General features: G+C 42.8%; 1 long non-coding RNA gene and 1 pseudogene across 2 annotated transcripts; one reads left to right on the plus strand and one right to left on the minus strand.

The window, feature by feature from the left end:
• The first annotated feature begins 9,378 nt into the window (after positions 1–9,378).
• LOC147349995 (olfactory receptor 8U3-like) lies at positions 9,379–10,841 on the plus strand (annotated as a pseudogene).
• A 1,541-nt stretch (positions 10,842–12,382) lies between these two features.
• Positions 12,383–26,471, minus strand: LOC147349996 (uncharacterized). 2 transcript variants are annotated; one of them, XR_015149140.1, is made up of 3 exons: positions 25,929–26,471; positions 18,569–18,667; positions 12,383–12,633 (listed from the first exon to the last, which is right to left on the minus strand). It is a non-coding gene; the product is annotated as an uncharacterized LOC147349996 (long non-coding RNA). The 2 variants fall into 2 exon arrangements; XR_015149141.1 differs by having other exon boundaries at positions 12,383–12,612; positions 25,929–26,046.
• Between the last annotated feature and the right edge of the window lie 489 nt (positions 26,472–26,960).

Here is a 26,960-nt window from a genome sequence, read left to right on the forward strand (position 1 = left end):
CCCAAAACCTTCCCCCACCTTGTCTGTCAAAAAATTGTCTTCCAAAAAAACTCCCGAGGTCAAGGAGGGAACTTCAAGTGTACTCAGCTGTCCCAGGTTGCTGGCTTAGGGAGATGCTGAAGCAGGGGTGTCCCAAGAAGTAGACCCTCCCTTGTGTGGGGTCCTCAACAGACCTCCGATGGCCTTGGTGATGATTGGAGAGATTTGTTTCATTTTTTTTTAATATCCTTGTGGGATAAACTTAAAACTTAGCAATTGTTACAGCCTTCCTAAGAAAAAGTTTTCTTTCTTTACTGATCTATGAAGTACCAACTATGATGATCACTGTTCTAATATACCTCATAGTGTTGCTGACACTATGGATATAATTGTGTGAAATTGAACTTGTTCAATAAAAATGATGAAGCATCTGCCCTGTGGCCAGCACTTTCCAAGGGTTGGGGAGGAAATGAAATACTCCATAAGATGCACAGCTGGTAGGCACAGTCTTTAAAAAAGCCTTTCACATTTCCACCAATAGTTTATTCTCAATGTCAACACTTGCCAATCAATGACCGTGCTGGGTAGGAAGCTCATTAAAAACCCAGGAGCCAGGGTTCCTGGAAGGATCTCCATTCTCCCTTAGACAGTCCTCCACCCTCAATGTCCTCATCTGTAGAATCATGGACAACTGACCATAGTTCATTCCTGGAACCCAAGCCTATTGAGAGGGATGGGAAATATTACTCCAAGGCCTGGATGATAGACCAGATTTAAAGAAAAATATGTCATTGCTGCTTTTCAGTCAAACAGACAAATACAATGAAGGAAGGAGTCCCTGGCCCTAAGGGATTTGCCTAGGGGTCTAGTCTGGAAAGTTCTTACACATCAGGAGATGGCTCCGAGCTGGATTTCCACAAACAAGAACATCCATGAAAAGGACAAGCCTGCAGAGCTCTGTGCCCATCAGCCACAGGAAGAGACTGCCTCCCTACAGCCAGCAGCATTTACAAGTGACCTCCTAAAGCCTTCACCAAACTACAGGGGCACCTCTGGGCTTTCTGTTTCCCTCACTTTTCTGACTCTTTTCTTTAAAAAAAAAAAAAAAACACCGCACATTTCTCCATTGAATGCCACAGTGGAAGGAAAATAGGCCTTCAATTTTTAGACCTCAATTTGCAAAAAAACTTGGAGCTTTTTTTTTAAATTAAAGCACCACATAATTTAAAAAAAAAATTAACACGTTCTATTTATTCAGTTCTAAAACACCACACTTATTGCACAGGGTCCTCATGGAAAGGCCCCCCTCTCAGCAGGACAGCCACAGATTCCACCATGAAAGAGCAGCAAGGTGCCCTCCTCCCTTCTTTTCTGCCTGGGCGACCACCACGTGTTTAAATCCATGCACCCTACTAAGTTTCTAGGGTGCAATTCGTGGACCCTTCCCCTTCCCCATCCCAGCAGGTGGTCAAGGGCCCGCTGGGCTGCAAGCTGCCGGTAGCAGGGCTGGGCCAGTCGGCCAGAGTAAGGGTTGTGGACTACCAGCAGGTGAAATCACCAGGCAGGATAAATCCCTTAGACTTCCTGGGGACCTCGCTGCAGGCACTGGGCTGCTTTGGAAAACCGCGCGGGTCTGAGCTTTATGAGAAGGGGTAAAGTGGTAAAGGCCTTGACCCCAATGGCGAGGCCTTTCTGCGACCGCCAGGTTAGGGGGCTCCGAGACTGTGCCAACAGAGAGGGCGGAATACATGGATCCCTGCTCCACCCTGTGCCACGGAGCCCCAGTTCCTTTACCTGTGGTCCGCACCTCTCCGCTCCGCTCACTGGATGCCGATCGATGGGGACCCAGGAGCCCACGAAATGGGCATTCCCAGCCGCAATGGCGACCCCTGAGACCTAGGACCCACAGCCTAGGAGCTAGGAGGAGGTGCGCTCCGCCCCCGGTGCGCGCTCCGCCCCCGACGCGGGCCAGGTGTGCTCCGCCCATACGCCCACTGCCAGGAGAGGCCCGCGAGCCTCGCTGTTTGCCGCCAGGTGAAATCCATCCAGGAGCAAATCCACCCCACCAAGACAACCCAAGCTTTTTATCAGCTGTGAAGTGAAGTCGTTCAGTCGTGTCCGACTCTTTGTGACCCCATGGACTGTAGCCTACAAGGCGCCTCCGTCCATGGAATTTTCCAGGCAAGAGTACTGGAGTGGGTTGCCATTTCCTTCTCCAGGGGAGATCTGCCCAACCCAGGGATCGAACCTGGGTCTCCCGCACTGCAGGCAGACGCTTTACCATCTGAGTCACCAGGGAAGCCCCACGCGCTAGGTACCTGGAAAGAGGCAGGCGAGCGAGCAGCACGGCGCGCCCCGGCATGCCACCGCCCCTAGGTCAACCACCACCGCGTCTCCCCCCGCGGCCGCCTGCGGGCCTCGGCGCTGCCGGCCCGTGACGCTTGGGGGCCCGGCCATGCGCTGGTCGATCGCCGCCCGGAGGTCCCCGGTGAGGCCAGAGGACCACCCCCACGTCCCCCCGAAACGGGGCAGACCGCTCCCCCCACCACCTGGTGGGGATTTAAAAACCTGGTGGCCACCCAGGCAGAAAAGAAGGGAGGAGGGCACCTTGCTGCCCTTTCACGGTGGAATCTGTGGCTGTCCTGCTGAGAGGGGGGCCTTTCCATGAGGACCCTGTGCAATAAGTGTGGTGTTTTAGAACTGAATAAATAGAACGTGTAAAAATTTTTAATTAAATTTTTAATTAAAAAAAAGCTCCACCCGTACGGCCGCACCCCACCCCCACCCCCGACCTCTCCCCTCAACCACCGGGGTCCCCTGCCCGCGCCCCAGGCACCCTTTTCCCCCCACCACCAAGGGCAGAGGGAAGGGGCTCCGAAAGGGAGCGTGGCGCCAAGTGGGCAAGGGACACGACAGAGGTAAGGGGACGAGAGAACCGGACAAGACAGCCGCGGGACGCGTGGGGAAGGGGGGTTGGGAGCAAGCCCCGAGGCTCGGAGGGCGTGGGGAGGCGCCTGGCGACCGCGCGGCAGGCCCAGAGCAGCGGACGACCGACGACCGGCCGAGGCAGACCAGTCCAGGGCCAGCGGCGGGAGGCGACGGGCAAGCAAGCGGCCCCGCGGCGGGGAGCCGCCACCCGTCACGCCGCACAGCCCGCGAGACGCGACCGGAGGATCCGCGCCGTGAGGTCCGCGGCCGGGGGGAAGGCAGTCGTGGCCGGCGCCACGGACCAAGGAGTGTGGGGTGGGGTGGGGGCGCGCTGAGCACCCCCTCCCCCGCCCCGAACCCTCGGACCCAACCTCGAAGGAACGTGGCGGGGAGGTCGGGCGGAAGAGGGACACCGGAGACGACGCCACGGGGCGCGGGGCAAGGGTGGCGCCCGGCCTCGGGTGGAGGCGCGGAGGGGCGGGCGGGAAGGCGGAGGAGAGCCGCCTTTCCCACCCGACCCCCACTCTGCACGCCGCCCCCCACCTTCTCGCGCGGCCCCTCATCCCCTACCACCGGAAAGGCCACTGGGCCCGACCGCCCGCCCGGGGCGCGCCGCCTTCCAGACGTCTTTCCCTCCCTACCTTCCCATCCCGCGCCGCACGGTTGGAGGAGAGGCTGACGAGCCGGGCGGGGCGCGGCGAGGCCATCGCACCGCTCTCGGAACCAACCAAGTTAATGATCCTTCCGCAGGTTGACCTACGGAAACCTTGTCAGCTGATCTGTCTATAATTCAGGGATAAAACTATGACTACAGAAAATAAGATGACCTGATCTAGGATGGACATGATATTCTATAGAACCAGAGAAAATTGGTTAAAATAAAAAAATTTTTTTCTTGGAAACTGTAAAGCTGGTTCTCTTGCATATGCAATTAAAAACAATTAGCTTGTTAAAAAGGCCTGCCTAGGGCAAAGCTCGAAGTTAACCCTTTCCTTGAAAAACACTGCCCACTTGGCCTGAGACCTTAGCCTTCGGCAAATGAGAATTTCAAGCCCCACCGCCCCCCACCCCCAAAAAGGAGGTCAAAGAGATATTTTAAATCTTAGGCGGAAAACTAGAAGATCTCTGTCTGTCTGTCTGTGTGGATTTATATATGTCTCAGTGTGAGTCTTCTGTTTTTTGGTAATATTGCTGAAGTTGTGAGTTCTTATTTAAATAATCTAAAGAAAAGGAAGCCCTTACAAATCAAACAATTCTAACTACAAGAAAAAATTGACCTAAATGAATTTCAGGTTCATGTGAACTGGGAAATAATCAATATTAAATATATAGTATTTTTTTTCTAATATAGGCATGTCTGAGAGTCATTAACATTAAGCATAAAATTTTCATAGTGCCTAGGTTTATTATGTTAAATATTGCTATATTGTTATATCTGTCACAAACTTGTCCACAAAGAAAATACCTCTAAAAACAAACCAAAAAAAACTCCTAAAAAATGTAAATGCGATATGAGCTTTTAGATAAACTATTTACAATAATTATACTTTTAAATATCTGTCTATAATAGTCTCAATTGAAGGCAGAGGAGAAGAGGACAAAAGAGGATAAGATGGTTGGATGGCATCACTGACTCTATAGACATGAGTTTGAGCAAGGCCCTGGAGTTGGTGATGGACAGGGAAGCCTGGCGTCCTGCAGTCCACGGGGTCGCAAAGAGTCAGACACGACTGAGCAACTGAACTGAACTGAACTTAGAGTAGTTTCTCCAGATTTTGTTTACCTGCATTTCTATCGTTGTGCTAAACTAAGTGACGACAGTGTATTGAATAGCTAGGTCATTTCCAAATAAATTAAGGTTCTGAAACATTCACTACTTGACAGGCCCTTCCTCTTACACAGAAACTAAAGAGATTCTTGACTATCCTGAATAGTGTCTGGTGCCATCCTAAGATGTTCACTGTAAGAAAGCAATTTTTTTTTCGATAGTATCACTGATGTGTATGTTCACCAACCTATAGAATGCCAATATAAAAGTCAGGTCTTGGTTGCTTAAGGAGAATGTATGTCTTGTTATTAAAGAAGGTATGAGGAATGAAATCGTATTTTACGAAGGAAAAAGAAGTAGTTCTGACTTACAGGTGGCAGTTTCAGGATGAGAGAAGCAAAGGAATGGGTACAGAAAGGGATAAGGAGGTTTTATGGAAACTGGACCCCCAGAAAAGAGTTTTGTGCCTGGTACAAGCTTTCTTGAGATGTTGAACTGCCTTTGCAAATGGATTTTAAGTTTCTTTACCTCTTAAGTGATCTGTTCTAGGTCTACCTTTGAAATCTTGTGTTAACTTTGGCTAAGTGGAGAAGTATTGTTTCACAGTAACTGATGTGATCCTACCTGACTGTTATAAACCCTTTTGATATTTATGAACAAACCTTCCTAAATAATTGACTTCTAGCTAACTTTGGGATGCTTCAGAGGGCCCCTGAGACCTCCCAAAGAGAGATATTAAACAACTTGAGTTCATTTGGCATGTTAAACTACATGGGAAGTGTTGTCAGAAAGAGTGATGAATCTTCTCAAGTTATATTGTATGGTTGATGATACTAATATAGATATCCTAGAAATTATGTGACATTCATGAAAATCTGATATGTTATGATAAAATGCTGTCAGTTACAATTCTGGTTATCATATTCAAGTGTTTCAAGTCACAGCAGTGACCAGATTACTTTGTCAATTTCAATTTAATCAGGTTTTAAACATGCCTTCTATGATTACTGCTCCTTCAAGATATATGGAAAAGACTTTTCTAGGCTTACCCATAAACAATTTTTTTGTTTGTTATCTGGTAAGCTGGTCAGACTGGAATTTAGTCTACTCTCTAGGTTAAGAGAACACAGTTTTCTTAGAATGAAGCTTTTGATCACAGATTATGAATTTCTTTACCTTTCAGTGATTTATATTTGTTTTTATAATTTTTTTTACACTTTGGTAAAGTAAATAAGCATTATATAAGATTATGGTACATGTAGGATGGACCAAGCTTTCCCCACTCCTGCAAATTCCCTTAACCCCTCAGATTCTTCTGATGGGACTAAGGTCTCACTTCCCTCCAGAGGGACAATCCAAGCTTTTTATCAGCTGATCTGCCCCTGATATCAGAGTCAATTTGAGCATTATTTGGTCTATAATTTAGGCATGAAACTATGACTACCTAAAGGAAAGATGACTTTTTGATGCAGGATGGCCATGATATTCCTTGGATTTCAGACAAAATTGCTTAAAATTGAAAGGTTGTTGTTGAATCACGTGAAGACACCAGGATTCTTGGCCCCCGGAGGAGAAGAATTCAATCCGGGGCCAGAGACGAGGCTTGATCGCTCAGAGCTTTTGTATAATAAAGTTTTATTAAAGTATAGCGGAGATAGAGAAAGCTTCTGACATAGGCATCAGAAGGGGGCAGAAAGAGTACCCACTTGCTAGTGTTAACAATGAAGTTATATAATCCAAAGAATGTCTGGAGGTTGTAGAGACCTCATCAGACCTACTCCCATAATTTACATTTTAAGATAACACTGTCCTCAGGCAGGATACATCCTTGTAAAGACCAGGTCTACTCCCATAATTTACATTTTAAGATAACAGAAGGTTTAATCCAGAGACTGTCCTTAGGCAGGATACATTATTGTTATATAATCCTAAGGAATGTAGAGATAGAAAAAAAGTTTGTCCTTTCTTCCTCCTTGAGAATTCCAGACCCCTCTCTCCTGGGGGACCCCTAGACTCCTTATCACCCTGCCTAGGAAATGACTCTCTCAAAATGAAACTTTTTTTTTTTTTTCTTGGAAATTGCAAAGCTGGTTCTTTAAGCATTTGCAATTGAAAACCTTTTTCATTCCAGTCCCAAAAAAAGGCAATGACAAAGAATGTTCAAACTGTCTCACAGTTGCACTCATCTCACACGCTAGTAAAGTAATGCTCAAAATTCTCCAAGCCAGGCTTCAACAATATATGAACCGTGAACTTCCAGATGTTCAAGCTGGATTTAGAAAAGGCAGAGGAACCACAGATCAAATTGCCAACATCCATTGGATCACGGAAAAAGCAAGAGAGTTGAAGAGAAACATCTATTTCTGCTTTATTGACTATACCAAAGCCTTTGACTATGTGGATCACAAAAAAGTGGGGAAAATTCTTAAAGAGATGGGAATATCACACCGCCTGACCTGCCTCTTGATACATCTGTATTCAGGTCAGGAAGAAACAGTTAGAACTGGACATGGAACAACAGACTGGTTCCAAATAGGAAAAGGAATATGTCAAGGCTGTATATTGTCACCCTGCTTATTTAACTTATATGCAGAGTACATCATGAGAAATGCTGGATTGGATGAAGCACAAGCTGGAATCAAGATTGCCAGGAGAAATATCAATAACTTCAGATATGCAGATGACACCACCCTTATGGCAGAAAGGGAAGAACTAAAGAGCCTCTTGATGAAAGTGAAAAAGGAGAGTGTAAGAGCTACCTTAAAGCTCAACATTCAGAAAACTAAGATCATGGCATCTGGCCTCATCACTTCATGGCAAATAGATGGGAAAACAGTGGAAACAGCGGCAGACTTTATTTTGGGGGGCTCGGAAATCACTGCAGATGGTGACTGCAGCCATGAAATTAAAAGAGGCTTGCTGCTGCTGCTGCTAAGTCACTTCAGTCGTGTCCGACTCTGTGTGACCCCATAGACGGCAGCCCACCAGGCTCCCCTGTCCCTGGGATTCTCCAGACAAGAACACTGGAGTGGGTTGCCATTTCCTTCTCCAATGCATGAAAGTGAAAAGTGAAAGGGAAGTCACTCAGTTGTGTCCGACTCTTAGCAACCCCATGGACTGCAGCCTACCAGGCTCGTCTGTCCATGAGATTTTCCAGGCAAGAGTACTGGAGTGGGTTGGCACTGCCTTCTCCGAAAAGATGCTTACGATTTGGAAAGAAAGTGATGACCAAACTAGACAGCATGCTAAAAAGCAGAGACGTTATTTTGCCAACAAAGATCTGTCTAGTCAAGGTATGGTTTATCCATGTGTCATGTATGGATGTGAAAGTCGGACTATAAAGAAAGTTGACTGCCGAAGATTTGATGCTTTTGAACTGTGGAGACCCAACCACTCCATCCTAAAGGAAATCAGGCCTGAATATACATTGGAAGGACAAATATGAACCTGAAACTCCAATACTTAGGCCACTTGATGCAAAGAGCTTACTCATTTGGAGGTCACTTTGATTTGCCTGTGAGTGTGGGAGCCCAACCTAGGTGCAGGGCCTCAGGGGCAATTGCTACTGAATAATGACATTAAGGCAAGTGCATTTCAGCCCTGTGTGACTCTCAGCACACAAGAGACTGGGAAAGCTATCTATCTTGGAGGAAGGAAAGGCTGGCCAGAGAATGTGTTTTCAGGGCTCTCCTCACAGCTGGGGTTTGGCTTCTCAGAGGTCAGACCACCAAGCCTGCTCCAAAGGCCTCAATTCCCAAGTCAGGGCTGTGTGTCACCCTACACTTTCTGAGCCTTGCAAACACATTTCTAGGTGAGCGCAGTACTGCCCATGGGGAAGGAGGCTTCGGGAGTGTATCAACACCACAGCGGGGTGCCATGCTGGGGTCACCCAACTGAGGGCACCTGGCACCTCCCATGTGCCCCCGGCGAAGAGTGTCAGGCAGAGCCCTGGCTTGCGAAAAAACGAAGCGGAGAGCACAGCTAGCTCTGGTAGAAGGAAGCAAACAGCCACGGGAGGCCTTTGCAGACAGTTGCTGGGCCGCCCCGCATTAGGGCTCCCCGGGCAAAAAATCACTAAAAATTTGTAACACCAATAATGTTACGCCAATAATTTAGAAAGTATTCCTGACTATGTGTTGAAAATAATTAATGTAAAACATTTGTTGCTGTTCACTCACTCAGTCGCGTCTGCCTCTTTGTGACCCCATGTGCTGCAGCATGCCAGCCTTCCCTGTCCTTCACTGTCCCCGGAGATTGCTCAAACTCAAGTCCATTGAGTAAATGATTATAAAGAACTCTACTTTTCAACATATGTGTATTCTAACTACAAGTGTACTTTTTCACTTTTAGAAAGTAGTATTTGAAAATGAATAAATTACATATGAATCCAAAATTTGCCTAATTCGCAAATAGAAATATTTAATTTCCTCCACTTTTCTATCCATGGAATATCCTGTTTAGCTTTGTATTATATTTACCATAATGAACATTTGTTAAAATAAATGTCTATTAAAACAAATAAAATGTTACATATTAAAGTTTTACTCCACTGAGAAGTAAATATGGGAGAAGGATATTTTAAAATGTCTTTATTCTCTCTATTATTTAATATGACTAAAAATAATCTAAACCTAAAATATTACATATATTTATAAATATTATTTTTATTAAACCTCAATTTTTGGCTTCAGAAAATTATAAATAGTCAGATAGGAGAGTTTGAGAGGGGATATATTTATTTGTTCTGATATTCTGCTTCAGAACTTCTGGGTAATTTCCCTGGTGGCTCAAGCGTCTGCCTGCAATGCAGGAGACCTGGGTTCTAATCCCTGGGTCAGGAAGATCCCCTGGAGAAGGAAATGGCAACCCACTCCAGTACTCTTGCCTGTAAAATTCCATGGATGGACGAGCCTGGTAGGCTACAGTCCATGGGGTCGCAAAGGGTTGGACACGACTGAGCGACTTCACTTATTCTGGTTCAATAAGCAATAATTTCTCAAGTTACAACACACATGTTTTGGCATCTGATGACAATTCCTTACTCCTGATAACTTATCTGTCTTTAACTTGCCTCTTTTCAGCAGTTCAGAGACTAGAACAAATGATTGAAGAGAATATTACCAGGTGATGGAATTCATTCTTTTGGGTTTTTCAGTCCAGAGAGAGAGTGAAATCCTTCTCTTTCTTCTCATTTTAGTGGTATATTCTCTAACTCTGGTGGGAAACATTGGCATCGTTTCCTTAATCCTGTTGGATCCTCACCTTCACACACCCATGTACTTTTTTCTCAGTAATCTGGCCTTTGTAGACCTTTGTTACTCCTCATCAATAGCCCCAAAGTTCCTGGAGACACTTCTGACCAAGCACAGGTCCATATCTCTCTATGCATGTGTGCACAGCTAGGCTTTTTCCTGAACTTCTTGATTTTGGAGACGTTCCTTCTTGCAGTAATGGCTTATGACCGCTATGTGGCCATCTGCGATCCTCTCCTCCACATGGTGATCATGTCCCAAAAGGTGTGCATGCAACTGGTCACAGGCCCTTACTGATACAGCTTTTCTGTTGCTTTCCTCCACATAGCTGTTACTTTTTGACTGATCTACTATGGCCCCAATATTATTAATCACTTCTATTGTGATGATGTCCCTTTGATGGCCCTTGCCTGCTCAGACACCAGCCTCAGATCTTGATTTTTATCTTTGCTGGATTCAACATAACCAGCCCTTTGACCACGGTCCTTATTTCTTACCGATACATTGTGGCTGCCATCCTGAGAATCCAATCTGCAGAAGGGAGGCGCAAAGCATCCTCATCCTGTGGTTCTCATCTGACTGCTGTCACTATATTCCAAGGGACTCTGATCTTCATGTATCTGCAGCCCAAATCAAACCATTCCCTTAACACAGACGAAATGGTCTCTGTCTTCTACACCATAGTCATTCCTTTGTTGAATCCCATGATCTACAGCCTGAGGAACCAAGAGGTAAAACATGCCTTGAGGAAAGCCTTTGAAAAATGTTATTTCCTGTCTCTAATAAACATTAAGATGTATCTTGTAACACTGACTGTCTTGGAACTATGCCACATGCAGATAGGTTGTTTTTATTATCTTTGATAGGTTAATTTTACTTCTACCATTTTTATATGAGCAAACTTTGCACATGTGTTCTATTTTTCATATAATTTTTTAAGTAAGGTAAAAGGTTTAAAAGATTATAATGCACACTTATAACAAATTGCTACTATTTGCATCTGTGACACTTGATAGTGTTGACCTGGATAGTTTCTATTTAACTGATAATAAGATTTAGCCACTGCTTTCAAAAGTGCTTCTATTTTATTAATTGTGGAGACAGAACAAGGGAGGTGGTAAAGTAAATTTCTTGTCCATCCCCACGTCATTCCATGCAGTAGCTGTTCCTCAACTGCACCCTGTCTGCTAAAAATCATTCCTCTCTGCTTCTGACTCCCACTAGATTCACTGGCGGTCACTCTCTGTAATTCCACGGTTCTCGTGTTGTTTGAAAAGATGTCATTTTTCAACATGCAGATCTGGAAATGAGGGTCAGCTTTTGGAAAATCATACTCTCTTTTTCTGTATCAAAACAAAAATGCAGACATACCCCTATATTCCCTCAGCAAAATTAAGATCCTTTTATATTTTAGGGATTTGAAGAAATTACAATGGTTTAACAGGAAGCGGTAGTTTAAAACCAAGTTATAAACGTGGTTGCTGTCAGATGTCAGGAATATTGTTCTATGTTGGGGTGGTTGTAAAGTGATACAATCTAAGACCCACTTAAACCATCAACTGGAATTTGTTGTTTTTTTTAATTCAGATTCAAATGTTTGATGTCTACCATGTGGGTGATATTGTGAGCTATTCTCATAGGACAAAATCAAAAACATTCCTGAATATGCTGAATAGTCTGCTATTTTGGAAAATACAGGCAAAATATTGATTGTATAAGTTATTTAGAAACAGTTTAGCTTATTTTTTCCAAGTTATCTTAGTAACCATTTCATTGTTAAATTAGATTTCACATTTATGTGAAGACATCAATATTGCCATGTTAAATTATTTACATTAAACTTTATTTTAATATATGCCTCACCTAACCTCAATACCATTATTAAAGCAGCAACAAGGTGTTCTAAGTGGATGTAAACTGTACAAATTCTGAAGAGAAGCAATGAATTGCAATCCTGATTTTCAGGTTCTTAAATCAACTTCTTTTGGGGTCAGGGAGCACAGTTGCAGAGAAATTAATCTTGGAAATCATGACTGTCAATTGCCAAAAATAAAACTCAAGAGAGGAGAACATCTTTGTTGTTGCTATTTTTTAAATAATTCCAAAAGTATAATTTAAATAGTTAGAAGCACAGCAGCGAGCTTCTATAGTAAACTGCAGAGTAAGGGCTGAACCTGAGATTGGCAATGTGAGAAGGGTTTAAAGGTCAGTGAATCTTTTGAAAGGAATCTGGTGCCCCTTCTGGGTAGCACACTGTATTCAGGGGAGGTTGCTGCAAAACCACAGGTTTACCAAAGAAACTTCAGATACATTTGAAGAGCTCCTAGAGCAGAAGGGATGATAGCCTGGGAGACTAAGAAAAACTAAAGTAAAACCAAAGTTCTAACATTTAAACAATACTGTAAAGAAATATATTAGTTTCATGAGTCTGCGTTAACAAAGTACCACACACTCATTGACTTAGAACAACAAAAATTTATTTTCTCACAGTTCTGGAGCCTACAAGTCTGAAGTCAAGGTATTGGTGGAACCAGGCTCTCTATGAAGCTCTAGGGGAGGTTCCTTCTTTGTTTTTTTCCAGCTGCTCATGGTCCCAGGCATTCCTTGTCTTGTAAGCATCTTTCCAGTCTCTGCTGTCTTCTCATGGTCATCTTCCCTCTACATCTGTGTCCAAATTTCTTCATTCTTGTAAGGAGATCACTCACACTGGATTAACGGTCCACCTTACTTCAGTATGACTTCATATTAACAATTGCATCTTCAACAACCCTATATCCAAATAATGACCCTATAACCCAATGATCCTATAACCAAACTCTGAAGTTCTTCAGGTTAGGAACTTAACACATCTTCTGGAGGAACAATTTCACTCATGATAAGTGCGTGTAAGTGTGTGCATGCTCAGTTGTGTTCGACTCTGTGTGACCCTATGGACTGTAACCTGCCAGGCTCCTCTGTCCATGGGGTTTTCCAGGCAAGAATACTGGAGTAGGTTGCCATTTCCTTCTCCAGGGGATGTTCCCCCAGGGATTGAAATTATGTCTCTTGCCTTGCAGATGATTCTTTGCTGCTAAGCCATTGGGGAAGCCCCACTAATAAGTAAGGACAGTTAAAGATGTGCTGGCTCAAATGTCTGGTGGAAACCTTATCTACACCTGTAAGCACAGTGCAGACAAAACATAGCTGAGATTTCCTAAGCTTAAGAAAAAGACTTGTAAGTACCTAAAAAGGCTAGTGAAATGGCTCAGATGATGAGTCAAAAGGGATCCAAAACCAGTTAATGTGACAACTGGACTCTTAAAGGTCATAACAAGCCCAAGGACTCATCAAGTAGTTAGGACAAAGGGATATATAACCTAATATCTAATATAGATCAGAACCTTGAGTTTTTCTCCTTCTGGTTAAGACAGAAGACAAGATGCCCTTCTCTCAATACCAGAATAGTTTCTGAAGAGACTTGATCATTCTCAGGTAAAAATTGTCCTAGTGAGTGGTAAGATGCAGAGGTGAAGTGCCAAGGATATGTTTATGGAAAGTATTATAAGAGCAAATATAGCACTATAGCTAAGTGAACTCCCAAGATGCAGTGACTTAATAAAGTAATTTATTCCTTTCTCAGTCAGCAATATGAGTTAAGGGGATTGGGAAAGGCAATTAGACCCTCAGTATGTGGTTTCCATCTTTGTCTAAAAAGTGATCATTTCAGTGGCAACATTTTCAAGTGGGAAGGAAGAGAATAAAGTCTGTATCTAATGGCTTTAACATAGAGAAGGTGGTCTTTAGGTTTCAGGCACCACTTTCTACTGATGGCTCATTGCCAAGACTTGACAACATTATGTATCCCACTGACAAGGGGCAATGGGAATGGTGGTGAACAGCTGGATGACAAATGTTTTACTTACAAAATGAAACAAAATAGTGGACACTGAGGAATATGTCTGCCATAAGGATCACAGAAAATGTGATCTTAAAGGGTCAAGTTATAATGATCTCTGTCAGTATGATTGTTTCTTGAGCAGCCTATCGTTTCATATTTGACACCAACTTGTTAGAAGCAAACTTGGGTGATTTGAAAACATTAAAAAAAAATTGTTAATGTAGTTTCCAATACTAATCAAATAGTACTCTTTCTTCCTGCTCAGAACCTAAAGTTATGAAAAAGAACTCTCCTCCTACCATCTGCTTTTTCTCAGAACCAATCTAAGGGAATGTGGCTTGTGGGCAATTAGTAACTTAGCCTGAGTAACAATACTCTCTGTGCTTAAATGAATCCATCTTTCCAGTGATACTACCACAAGTAAATGTTACTTCTCAGAATCTTTCTACACATGTTCAATTGTGTGCCCCTTAAACAAGAATAAACTCATTCATGAGAAATTACTTCTGCTTCTGATTTGCTTTTATGCTGGTATTATTAGCAAGAGTCAACAAGGACAAAAAATGTATTTCACTTATATTAAGAATGAAGGTAGATTAAGTGGACACCAATCAACATAAATTGAATTGTAAACATGTAATCAGATCCCAATGGATACCAGTTTGAGCTGTGCTGATCACATTTTAACACATGTCTAGTGCAATGCCATTTGGTTTTACACAGATTCTTATCTGGTTGATCCACTCTAGTTATTAAAAGCTTGATTTAAGCAGCTAAATACAAACCCAAGAATGTAATGTTAGTGACAAGAATTTGGAATCAAGCAATACCTTCATCATAGCAATCAAATGTTTAACAGGACATTCTTCTGATCAAAAGTTAGATTTTAAATGACAAAAATCCATATTGCTTCATGTTTTTAAACTATGAGAAGGACATGATAGGCTTTACTCATAAATTTTTCACCTATTTAAATTAATGAAGAGAAAAACAACTAGCCAAAATCCAAACCAAAGAGTAGAATTACGGTGAGTCAACAGATGGTTTGAAACACAAATAGTGTTAATTATAGAGCAATACATATTGAGAGCTAACCTTCTGATTGATTCATGACACTAGCTGAAGATTCTGAATACATTTTTGTTTTCAAAAGTCCATGCATGTATGAATGTTATTGAAAGCTTTTTTGATAAATGATGATCCACCAACTTTTATATTCATGGAAAAGTGATGAGGTCTTAATTTTTTCTCATGAAATTATATATTACTTATAAAACAAGTGAAAAGCAATTATTTATAGAAAATATCCTAAGAAAGCATATTCAACTCTTACAAAGATACCTCCAAATTAACATGTGCTTATCCAAATGTGTTTATGAGTTATCCAACGACTACACTTAGCACAATTTTACATACACTGTGACTAACAGTAATAGGTCAGGGTTAGTATGTTTGCATATGTAGATAAAGGAGGCTTAGTCCTGAGAGTCCATTCATGGGGTAAACCATCACTGTGTTAGACTGGACCTCTTAGTATATTTAAGTGTTGCCTGTATACAGTCTATTTTAAACAGGGTTACAAATAGCGGTGAAAAGAAGAGAAGCAAAAAGCAAAGGAGAAAAGGAAAGATATAAACATCTGAATGCAGAGTTCCAAAGAATAGCAAGAAGAGATAAGAAAGCCTTCTTCAGCGATCAATGCAAAGAAATAGAGGAAAACAACAGAATGGGAAAGACTAGGGATCTCTTCAAGAAAATCAGAGATACCAAAGGAACATTTCATGCAAAGATGAGCTCGATAAAGGACAGAAATGGTGTGGACCTAACAGAAGCAGAAGATATTAAGAAGAGATGGCAAGAATACACAGAAGAACTGTACAAAAAAGATATTCACGACCAAGATAATCACGATGGTGTGATCACTCACCTAGAGCCAGACATCCTGGAATGTGAAGTCAAGTGGGCCTTAGAAAGCATCACTACGAACAAAGCTAGTGGAGGTGAAGGAATTCCAGTTGAGCTATTCCAAATCCTGAAAGATGATGCTGTGAAAGTGCCGCACTCAATAGGCCAGCAAATTTGGAAAACTCAGCAGTGGCCACAGGACTGGAAAAGGTCAGTTTTCATTCCAATCCCAAAGAAAGGCAATGCCTAGGAATGCTCAAACTACCACACAGTTGCACTCATCTCACATGCTAGTAAAGTAATGCTCAAAATTCTCCAAGCCAGGCTTCAGCAATATGTGAACCGTGAATTTCCTGATGTTCAAGCTGGTTTTAGAAAAGGCAGAGGAACCAGAGATCAAATTGCCAACATACACTGGATCATGGAAAAAGCAAGAGAGTTCCAGAAAAACATCTATTTCTGCTTTATTGACTATGCCAAAGCCTTTGACTGTGTGGATCACAGTAAACTGTGGAAAATTCTGAAAGAGATGGGAATACCAGACCACCTGATCTGCCTCTTGAGAAATCTGTATGCAGGTTAGGAAGCAACAGTTAGAACTGGACATGAAATAACAGACTGGTTCCAAATAGGAAAAGGAGTTCGTCAAGGCTGTATATTGTCACCCTGTTTATTTAACTTATATGCAGGGTACATCATGAGAAACACTGGACTGGAAGAAACACAAACTGGAATCAAGATTGCCGGGAGAAATATCAATAACCTCAGATATGCAGATGACACCACCCTTATGGCAGAAAATGAAGAGGAACTCAAAAGCCTCTTGATGAAAGTGAAAGTAGAGAGTGAAAAAGTTGGCTTAAAGCTCAACATTCAGAAAACGAAGATCATGGCATCCAGTCCCATCACTTCATGGGAAATAGGTGGGGAAAGAGTGGAAACAGTGTCAGACTTTATTTTTCTGGGCTCCAAAATCACTACAGATGGTGACTGCAGCCATGAAACTAAAAGACGCTTACTCCTTGGAAGGAAAGTTATGACCAACCTAGATAGCATATTCAAAAGCAGAGACATTACTTTGCCAACAAAGGTCCGTCTAGTCAAGGCTATGGTTTTTCCTGTGGTCATGTATGGATGTGAGAGTTGGACTGTGAAGAAGGCTGAGCACCGAAGAATTGATGCTTTTGAGCTGTGGTGTTGGAGAAGACTCTTGAGGGTCCCTTGGACTGCAAGGAGATCCAACCAGTCCATTCTGAAGGAGATCAGCCCTGGGATTTCTTTGGAAGGAATGATGCTAAAGCTGAAACTCCAGTACTTTGGCCACCTCATGCGAAGAGTTGACTCATTGGGAAAGACTCTGATGCTGGGAGGGATTGGGGGCAGGAGGAGAAGGGGACAACAGAGGATGAGATGGCTGGATGGCATCGCTGACTCGATGGACGTGAGTCTCAGTGAACTCTGGGAGTTTGTGATGGACAGGGAGGCCTGGCGTGCTGCGATTCATGGGGTCGCAAAGAGTCAGACATGACTGAGCGACTGATCTGATCTGATCTGATTGGAAAGAAACAGAGGAAAAAATAGAATGGGAAAGACTAGAGATCACTTTAAGAAGATTAGAGATACCAAGAAAATATTTCATGCAAAGAGGAGCACGATAAAGGGCAGAAGTGATACGGACCTAACAGAAGCAGAAGATATTGAGAAGAGGTGGCAAGAATACACAGAAGAGCTGTACAAAAAAGATCTTCATGACCCAGATAACCACGATGGTGTGATCACTCACCTAGAGCCAGACATCCTGGAAGGCGAAGTCAAGTGGGCCTTAGGAAGCATCACTATGAACAAAGCTAGCGGAGGTGATGGAATTCCAGTTGAGCTATTTCAAATCTTAAAAGATGATGCTGTGAAAGTGCTGCACTCAGTATGCCAGCAAATTTGGAAAACTCAGCAGTGGCCACAGGACTGGAAAATGTCAGTTTTCATTCCAATCACAAAGAAAGGCAATGCTCAAACTACCGCACAGTTGCACTCATCTCATACACGAGTTAACTAATTCTCAAAAGTCTCCAAGCCAGGCTTCAGCAATACATGAGCCATGAATTTCCAGATGTTCAAGTTGGTTTTAGAAAAGGGAGAGGAACCAGAGATCAAATTGCCAACATCTGTTGGAAAAACATTGAAAAAACAAGAGAGTTCCAGGAAAAAACATCTATTTCTGCTTTAATGACTATGCCAAAGCCTTTGACTGTGTGGATCACAATAAACTGGAAAATTCTGAAAGAGATGGGAATACCAGACCACTTGACCTGCCTTTTGAGAAATCTATATGTAGGTCAGAAAGCAACAGTTAGAACAACAGTCTGGTCCAAGTCAAGAAAGGAGACTGTCAAGGCTGTATCTTGTCACCCTGCTTATTTACCTTATATGCAGTTTTTTGTGTGTCAAAATGGATTCCTTATATGAGTAGGTTTATTTTGAGGATTATGCAACAGAAAATATGCTCCATGGAACATATTGTTCTCCATACATGTCTGTGTGTGTTTGTGCTCAGTCATTTCTGACACTTTGTACATCCATGGACTGGGTAGTCATCAATAAATGGTAGCTATTAGTCATTAAGTAAAGAATCATAGAGAATGGCATTCAATATATTCCTTATCATCCACCTAAATGACTCAATGAATTATATAAGTAATAGTACCTAAAATAGTAAATATCCACACTTTTCTGGTCTTGGTATTTCCTTTTTCTTTCTTGTCATTTATGAATCATAAGTCTAGTTTTAGCACATGATTGCCCAAATAAGAAAGCAGAGTTTTGATGGTTATAAATAAATGTATAATACAGAAGTCTACATACCTTTGAAGGAAGAGCCATTTTAGAAAGAGCATCAATGTCATGGCTCTTCTGCTGAATAATGCAGGCAGTATTTATATATTTGTAGATTGATGCCATTTCCTTAAGAGATTATACATATAGGTGAGTATTAAGTAATCACTTTGTTAGACAGTATTTTGCACTAAATGAGTTCTCTGGAGAAATAACAATTGGGTACAATTCAGATTTGCCATGGGGCCCAACTGGTTTCTAGTGCTTTTCTTTTTTAGATTCAGTGTCAATATTTTCCTTCATACACTGGGAAGTCTACATCATAATACTGATGTCTGCCATCGATACTCGTGCCATAGTCTGTTACCCGTAATATTTGTTAATTTCTTCCACACAATTATCATAACTTTGTGCAACAACCTATTACAATCCCACTTTGGGTTATGGGTTGAAAAGTTTATTTAATATCCATATATCAAAATCTTGACTCCCAGTACTTCTGAATACGACTAAATTTGTAGATATAGTTTTTAAAGAGGAAATTAAATTGTAATTGGTTCAAATAGTGCATCCTAACCCAGGATGACTGATATCTTTTTTAAGAAAGGAGATTAGAACACAAGAATACACACAGGAAAGACCGTGAGAGACACAGGAGGTGATGGCCGTCTATAAGCCAGATGGAAGCTTCAGAATGAAACCAACCCTACTAACATTTTGATCTTGAATTACTATCCTCCAAACTGCAAGGAAATCAGCCTCTTTTGTTTAAGCCACCCCAGTCTGTGGTACTTAGTTATAGCAGCCCTCGCAAACTAATACGTTCTGCCTTCAGTAGACAAAGAGACTGCTTTCATATTCAAAGGAAGTTTCGCTTCTTTGAAGAGTAGTATCATTTTTAACATATTTCAAATGTTTATAGTACACGTTCAAAATGTGCACAAAACATAAGTTTACAATTTATTGAATCTTTTCAAAGTAAAAATGCCTTTATGACCAAACTTCTAAACCAAGTAGAAGACCAACACTACATCAGACAAACTTCTCATCTTCTTTCTGAGTCAGGATTCCTCAAGTTAGATCAATCTTTATTTTTAGAGACCCTAACTCTACACAGTTTCTGTCTTTTTCTGAATTTTACACAAGTGAAATCAAACAGAACACATTCTTTCATGTATAGTCTTCTGGTGAAAACTGTTGATACCTGAACATTATGTTAATGATTGCTTTAGCTTGTTTGGGCTGCTATAGTAATTATAACATAAGCATTTATTTATCACTGTTCTGAAAGCTGGAAGTCTAAGATTGGATTGGGTTCTGATGAAAGCATTCTTCCTGGTTTGTAGATGGCTGTCTTTTTGCTGTGCCCACACATCACATGGGGCAAGGGAGTGCCCTGGGCTCTTTTATGAGGGCACTAATCCAGTTCATGGGCTTCCCTGGTAGCTCAGAAAGTAACGAATATTCCTGCAATGCAGGAGTCCTGAGTTTGATCCTTGTGTAGGGAATGTTCCCTGGATCAGGAAATGGCAACCCACTCCAGTATTCTTGCCTGGAGAACCACATGGACAGAGGAGCCTGGGGGGTTACAGTCCATGGGGTCACAGAGTCAGACACGACTAAGCATGAGCAGGCACTAATTCAGTTCATGAGGGCAAAGCAAAGCCTTCATGACCTAATGGCTTCCCTAAAGCCCCCGCATTCTAAATAGCAATGGTTCTTTTATTACTGTAAGTGTAGAGATCAAGTTGACAACATTCATTGAATCATGGAGAAAGCAAAAGTGTTCCAAAAAGACATCTACTTCTGGATTGTACTCCAACTATACCAAAAAATCTGGAACAAACAACCTCATTAAAAATGTATAAATCTGAATACCTGGCCAAAGAAAATATAAAGATAGTAAATCAGCATATCAAAAATACTCAAAATCATATATCATAAGGAAATTACAAACTAAAACAACAGTAAGGTAGCACTGCACACCTATTAGATCCAGTAAACTCAAAAAACGGGGGTGCAGGGTGGGGCTTCTCTGGTGGCTCACTGGTAAAGGATCTGCCTGACGATGCAAAACACTCAAGTTCAATCCCTTACCCAGGAAGATCCCACATGCCACAGAGAAACTTAGCTGGATTTTTCCTCAGCTAAACAAGGCTCGCCTGTGACCTGAACACTACATGTCTAGTACTTAGTAAACAGCTTTGAAAAAGTGTCCAGACAAAAAGTATCACACAATTATACACAGCAGCTCTACTTCTAATGGCTAAAAACTTTCAAATATCAGGATGTCTTCAGTAGATGACTGTGTAAGCAAATTGGGATACATCCAAAGTGAAGGGGAGCAAATGCTACCCCAAAATATACCCCTTCAGCATGAGAATTCGTTGGACTTAATTAACATTTTTTTTTAAGAGGACACATGATCATCTCTGAAACCCAAGTTCAAGATGGCTCTTCTGAGTTACATTTACAAGAGAAATCTCATTTCAAAGGAGTTCTCTGTATACACCATATAGAAAGATGATAGTCTTGTGAAACTCTTTTTTTATCAATAGGGAAAGCTAAGACGTAAATCTGTACAACAACCATACCCTTCCTTTCCTTTAGTTTTGTTTTTTAATATTTATTTGTTTTTTTATTTGGCTGCGCCAGGTCGACCTTCGTTGAGGCAAGCCAGATATTTAGCGGTGGCATGCAAACTCTTAGTTGTGGCATAGGAGATCTAGTTCTCTGATCAGGGATGGAACCTGGGCCTCCTTCTTAAGGAGTGTCCAGTCCTAGCCACTGGACCACCAGGAAGCCCCTGTTTTGTTTTTAGATGAAGATGGTATCTAAGGTGATATCTTGGACCATTTCAGTCACTGACTCAGTTTCCCGAGTTTCTTCAAAGCACGCACAAGGTGCACATTATTAACCTGGTTTGCAAAACAAGGAAAGGTAGTTCATACTACAACACTGTATGCTTACAAATATGTAAATAGTAAATGGCATGTTATTTATTTTTAATTACTATGGGGAAAAAGAATGTAGTATTGGTACATGTTACAAAATGAATAAACATTAAAAACATCTTTAGTGAAAAAATCCACATAGAAAAGGCTACCCAGATCCCATATTCACCATGTCTACTTGGTGAATCTACATCCATCAAGTTTGTCCAAATGTCTGAAAATCTCAGTAACAGTCTTAAAAAAAATTGGATGAGGACGGGAAAAAAGATACATTCATACAATCTGACAATTGCTGAAAGTGGAAGTGGGGCTGTGGATTACATTACAATGTAGAAACTATATGATTTCCTGATTTTGGAGATTATGTGCTGGTTCCACAGGAGAATGCGCCCATTTTGGATAAAATGCATGGAGTGTTTTAGGTTATGTGGCAAATGTGAGGTGTTTTTTTGTTTTGTTTTGTTTTGTTTTTAGCAATATTAAGAGTTTCCTGCACATTTTAAGTTGCTGAAAAGTAAATTTTTTTCAAAACAACCATGTCAATACCACAAAAGAAAATAAGATCAGACAGGCTTGAAACTCTTATAGAGGCCAAGATTTACCCAGGCAAAGTTCAAGGGAAGTTGTGATGCTCATTGCCCTTGAAGGAGTCCACATGGAATTTATAAATAAAATTTCCCACATAAAGTTGTTAGAATACATTCAGTAAAGTTGAATAATTTGGGATCAATTTACAATCATACAAAATACTACAATTTACAATCTGAATCACTATATAAAAATCAGTTGTGTTTCTATACACTAATAACAATCAGAAACAAAAATTACGAAAAAACCTAACCAAGGACATAAAAGACCAGTAGTCAGAAAACTAGAAAGCACTGATTAAGACACCAAAGAAAACACAAATAAACACAAAAATATTCCATGCTCATGCACTGGAAGAATGAGTTATTAAAATGTCCATTCCAACAAAAGCCATCAGCAAATGCACTGCAATCAAAATATAATATCCAATGGCATTTTTCATAGCAATATTCATAGAATGTTCCTAATAATATTCTGCAACAACTAAGGACCCTGAACAGCCAAAAAGACTGAGAAAGAAGAATGAACCTGGAGGCATCTTCCTCTCTGACTTCAAACTACATCCGGGAGCTGTAGTAACCACAACAGTGAGGAACTGGCCATTTGCACATGGAGCTCTTCCCCGCCCCGCCCCAGTCCTCTGAGATGGACCTCTGGTCAGCACTCAGCTGGACACAGGAAACGTCTACTTGGTCCTCATTTTCCCCTCTTGCAGCGCCTCCCTGCTGGCGAGCACTGAGGCAACCCCGCTCGTCTCAGCTGGGACGCAGCCCCGTTATCCAGAAGCCTCAGCCCTGACAGTCCTGAGGAGACAAAGCTCCCGCCAGCTGGTCACCGAGCCCAGCCTAAAGGCAAATGTCCTGTGCCCACGGGTCAGAGGGGTGTTGGCTCCCCCTGCAAGCCACCAGAGACGAGCGGGCAGCCCCGCGGTCACAGACCTCAGAGGGCTCACCCAGAACCAGCTTTGCTGTGAGCACTCAGACTGGAAACCCAAACTGAAATGGAGCCAAAAATCTCCATGACCCTGCTCAACACACGGCCAGGCAACAATTGATTAAAAACCATATGGAATGAAAGGAACATAAACACAAACTTTGCAACTGACACCACATTTCAGTTAAAAACTATAAACATTTTAGAAAACAACAAAAGATCTACATGACCTTGAGTCTGGTGATGAGTTCTAAAACACAACAAAAAAGCCAATATACAAAATGTTTTAAATAAATTAATTAAAACACTGACTTTTAAAAATGTATACATTCACTCTGTAAAGGACCTTACTCAAGAAAACCACAGGACAAAGCGTTAGGGGAACCACTAACCAAAACCACCCGCCCGTCCTTGCCGGGCACCAGAGAAACCACCTGCAGGAGTCGTCTTACAACAGGAGGTCCTGGGTAAGGACAAGGAACTAAGAAGCCACCACCAACTAGAATTCAGGAAAGGTCAAAGGAGATAGGAGACTCCAATCCACAGGTCTTACCAACCTCCCAGGATCCTCCTTGCTAGAATCCACCTTGGATGGAGTGATGCATATGCCACCAGGAAGGACCCCAATTCAGAATGACTGGCCAGAGACAAACCAGAAACTAACCCAGTGCCCATAAAACCTGACACTGTGAGCCACGTGGCAGAGCAGTTCTCTCAGCTTCCCTCACCCTCCTGCCCTCCACCCAGGCAGCCCTTCCCAATAAAGTCTCTTTGACAGCACATGTCGCCTCGGACAATTCATTTCCAAGTATCAGACAAGAGCCTGCTCTCAGGCCGTGGAAGGGGTTCCCCCTTCCTGCATAAAAATCACAAACCAGGAGAAAATATCTTCCAAATGTGTATCTGTGCAGAAGGAAATGGCACCCACTCCAGTATTCTTGTCTGGGAAATCCCATGGACAGAGGAGCCTGACGGGCTACAGTCCAACAGCAGGGCATTTTTGAAGAGAGGAAACAGTCCCAGGAAAGTTGAGGCGCTCACCAAAGACCCCAAAGCTTTCGATGGCACAGCCAGAACTGTGGCTGAGCACCCCCAGCTCCCAGGCCTCTTGATACTGGCCTCTCTCACCAGATACAGGTGTGGCAAACTAGAATGTAAAACATGGCTGAGGGCTTCCCTGCTGGCTGAGTATTAAAGAATCTTCATGCCAATGCAGGAGACATAGGTTGGATCCCTGTCCATGCTGTGGAGCAGCTAAGCCCACGCACCGCAACCACTGAGCCTGTGTTCTAGATCCCGGAAGCTGCAACTACTGAGCCCATGAGCCCCAGAGCCTGTGTCCCACAACAGGAGCCACCAGTGAGAAGCCCACACACCACAACTAGCACAGCCCCTGCTCGCCAGAACTAGACAAAAGCCCACACAACGAAGACCCAGCACGGCCAAACATTAATAATTTAAAAAACGCATATCTGATCAAGAATGTGTACTCAAGTTATACCAAGAACTCTAGAGCAAACAAACCTGTTAATAATTGGTAAAGACTGAAACATACACCTGGCCACAGAGGGTACACTGACAGTAAACAACCATAAGAAAACCTACTCAAGATCCTGGTGGGATGCGTGCACAGCCACCTTTGGAAGACAGTCTGACAGTTTTTTCCAAAGCTAAACAGACTCATCTTAGGATGCAACACTACACCTCTTGTATTTAGACAACAGCTTTGAAAAACTGTTCAAACAAAAACAAGCATAAAATAATGCACAGTAGCTCTATTCTGGGTTAAAAATTGGTTAAAAACTGAAAGACATCAGAATGTTCTTCTGTAAATGAATTCATAAGTAAATTAGGGCACATATATATCAAGGGGAGCAGAATATGCCACCCCAAGTTGTGTCTTTTTGACATCAGGATCATTCTGGACTGACATTTAAAAAATAGCAGATCCAGGAGGATGTTTGAAAATGCCCTTTTAGGAATTAAATTTACATTTATTATGGAAATCTCCACTTGTAAGGCTGTCTCCACCTATGTACCAGAAATGGAAGGATAACTAAGTCTTCAGAGAAGCTAGTCCATGGAGATGGCCTGGATGTAAATCTGCATATTATCCAGACCCCTGTTTACTGTGCTTTGCCTCCAAACCTCCCAAATCGTTCTGTCCCCCGCCCCCCACCACAATATCTTTCTTTTGTTCTTAGCTAAATATAGCCCATAAGTCACAGGCTTGGGCCATTTCAAGTTTTCCTAGATACCTTACAAGCATATAGGGGCTATGCATGGTAATAAGCTTCTGTTTTCCTCCAGTTCATCTGCCTTTTGTTGTGGGGGAAAGTCTCAATGAGGAAAAGAGAAATATAAAGGGAACATTATTTTTCCTCCAATACACATGCAATGGAATAGTATTTGGAAATATAACAGAATGAACCATCAAACCAAGCAAAAACCATGGATGAATCTTACGTGTATATTGCTAAGTAAAAGAATCCAGTCTACACACTAATGACCCCATTTATACGACATTCTGAAAAAGGCAAAACAGACTTAGAAAAAGATTATGAGGTAGGAGGTTCAATATTCCATCTGATACATTACAGATGAAATGGTTGGATGGCATCACCGACTCGATGGACGTGAGTTTGAGTAAGCTCCGGGAGTTGGTGATGGACAGAGAAGCTTGGCGGGCTGCAGTCCATGGGGTCGCAAAGAGTCAGACACAACTGAGCGACTAAACTGACATTTCAGATGAATATCTACCACTGTGCATTTGTATAAACCCATAGAGCTTTAGACCTCAGTTAGTAAATCATAATCTATTCAAATTTAGTTATTTAGGATATGAGAGTGTCACAGAATGAAACACAGAATGCAGCAGAGTCTAAATGACTTAGAAATGCATGGAAAAAACTCACTCTTTGTTGCTGGCAGGGCCGGCATAGGCTGACGAAAGCTGAAGCACCAGCAGGTCCTGAGGATCTTAGCGCAAAGAAAGCCAGAACTGGGCAGATAAAGGACACAGCAGGCCCCCACCCCGTCCCAGTCCTCTTGCTTCTCAGCCCGCTCTCTGGGCCTGGAGGAGGGTCCTCTCCGACTGGACCGGTGTGGACCCATGGGCAGCGTCACTGCGTGGTGACAGCCAGGCACACAGGGCCCCTGGGCCACATGCAGCCGCCCAGGGCTTCCAGGAGCCCATGTGCAAGCGCCGGGACAGACATCTGACACACAGACACACCACCTAAAGTGGAAACACCTGGTTCCTGGGACTCTGGAACTTAGCTTTTTAAAGGCCCTTTCCTTGGCCCTCACCCTTCTGGGCTGCTGTGTCTCCTCCTGACTCCTCCCCCTGAGACGTGTGGCTCACAGGAGCCTCCCCAGGACCTGAGCTGCTCCGCAGCTCCCACTGTGGTCCAGCCTCTCAGAGGGGCTGCTCCACCGCCCGTTGTAAACAGGAACTCGCCGTGGAAAGGCCCCTGCGCGTCGGTCAGGAGACAGCTGCGCAGGGTCGGCCACGCCCACGCCGCCTTCTCCACCTGCCCACGCCGCTGGGGCCACTGGGTTCACAGACTCTGTTTTCCTAGTAAGGGCCTCAGAGATCCCCTCGGTCCTTCTGGAAGTGTTCTGTCCTGCAATGCGGCTCAAGCTTTTCCCCTTCACAACCGCAATGGCAGTGTCGGGAGTCATTTGGATCGTTTTTCCGTTTAGTTGCTCTGATTAACTCCAAGGACCACATGCCTACACGCGTCTCTAACTGGAGCATGCACGGCCCCAGTTCCAGGCACGGGGGACGCAAAACAGAGTGTCTGTGATACAGCTTCCTGGGGCATCATGTTTATTCCCGGTGCTTTAGAAGGACACCCATTCAGCCTGAACTAACCCCACAACGTCCCAAAGCCGAAACACCAATGGTCCTGAGAAGACCCATCTACTGTCAGCCTGAAGTGAAC

This window comes from Bos grunniens, chromosome 20, assembly GCF_055505025.1.
Source record: "Bos grunniens cultivar Pamir isolate PY7600 chromosome 20, Bosgru_T2T1.0, whole genome shotgun sequence".
NCBI lineage: Eukaryota > Metazoa > Chordata > Mammalia > Artiodactyla > Bovidae > Bos > Bos grunniens.